The sequence below is a fragment of the Mustela nigripes genome, chromosome 12 (assembly GCF_022355385.1).
Source record: "Mustela nigripes isolate SB6536 chromosome 12, MUSNIG.SB6536, whole genome shotgun sequence".
In the NCBI taxonomy this organism is placed as follows: Eukaryota; Metazoa; Chordata; class Mammalia; order Carnivora; family Mustelidae; genus Mustela; species Mustela nigripes.
In genome coordinates, this window is record NC_081568.1 from 122,191,329 (window position 1) to 122,193,271 (window position 1,943).

Here is a 1,943-nt window from a genome sequence, read left to right on the forward strand (position 1 = left end):
ATGGTCAACTAATCTTCAACAAAGCAGGAAAGAATGTCCAATGGAAAAAAAGACAGCCTCTTCAATAAATGGTGTTGGGAAAATTGGACAGCCACATGCAGAAGAATGAAATTGGACCATTTCCTTATACCGCACACAAAAATAGACTCAAAATGGATGAAGGACCTCAATGTGAGAAAGGAATCCATCAACATCCTTGAGGAGAACACAGGCAGCAACCTCTTTGACCTCAGCCACAGCAACATCTTCCTAGGAACATTGCCAAAGGGAAGGGAAACAAGGGCAAAAATGAACTATTGGGATTTCATCAAGATCAAAAGTTTTGCACTGCAAAGGAAACAGTTAACAAAACCAAAAGACAACTGACAGAATGGGGGAAGATATTTGCAAATGACATATCAGATAAAGGACTAGTATCCAAAATCTATAAGGAACTTATCAAACTCAACACCCAAAGAACAAATAATCCAATCAAGAAATGGGCAGAGGACATGGACAGACATTTCTGCAAAGACGACATTCAGATGGCCAACAGACACATGAAAAAGTGCTCCACATCACTGGGCATCAGGGAAATACAAATCAAAACCACAATGAGATATCACCTCACACCAGTCAGAATGGCTAAAATTAACAAGTCAGGAAATGACAGATGCTGGCGAGGACATGGAGAAAGGGGACCCTCCTACACTGTTGGTGGGAATGCAAGCTGGTGCAACCACTCTGGAAAACAACATGGAGGTTCCTCAAAAAGTTGAAAATAGAGCTACCATATGACCCAGCAATTGTACTACTGGGTATTTACCCTAAAGATACAAACGTAGTGATCCGAAGGGGCACGTGCACCCAAATGTTTATAGCAGCTATGTGCACAATAACCAAACTATGGAAAGAACCTAGATGTCCATCAACAGATGAATGGATAAAGAAGATGTGGTATATATTTACAATGCAATACTCTGTAGCCATCAAAAGAAATGAAATCTTGCCATTTGTGTTGACGTGGATGGAACTAAAGGGTATCATGCTTAGCAAAATAAGTCAATTGGAGAAAGACAACTATCATATGATCTCCCTGATATGAGGAAGTGGAGATGCAACGTAGGGGCTTGAGCGGTAGGAAAAGAATAAATGAAACAAGATGGAATCGGGAGGGAGACAAATCATAAGAGACTCTTAATCTCAGAAAACAAACTGAGGGTTCCTGGGGGCAGGGGAGTTGGGAGAGGTTGGTGGGGATATGGACATTGGGGAGGGTATGTGCTATGGTGAGTGCTGTGAAGTGTGTAAACCTGGCGATTCACAGACCTGTACCCCTGGGGATAAAAATACAGTATATGTTTATAAAAAATTAAAAAAAAAATTTTTTTAATTTAAAAAAATAATTAAGAAAAAAAGAAAGGGGGAATGAGGGAGAGAGAAAGAGAGAGATTCCGTAGGAGGGCAAAAGGAGAGGGAAAGAAATAATCTTAAGCAGGCTCCATGTCCAGTGTGAATCGCAATGCAGGGGTCGATCTCATGACCCTGAGATCATTAACTGAGCTGAAATCTACTACCAGAATTCTTGTTAATAACTAACTGGCAAGATAAAATAAAGGTAGTAGTTCAGCAAAGAGATCACTCGACTATGAATGAATGAATACATGAATACAGAAGAAATTTTAGTACAACTAAGTAAATGCACTAACAATTTCCACATGTCTAAGGATAAGGTGCTAAATATTTTGCTTTGGGTTTTGAGATGTCGGAGTACCTGAGTGGCTCAGTGGGTTAAGGCCTCTGCCTTCGGCTCGGGTCATGATCTCAGGGTCTTGGGATCCAGCCCCGCATTGGGCTCTCTGCTCAGCAGGGAGCCTGCTTCCCCCTCTCTCTGCCTGCCTCTCTGCCTACCTGTGATCTCTCTCTCTCTCTGTCAAATAAATAAATAAATAAAATCTTAAAAA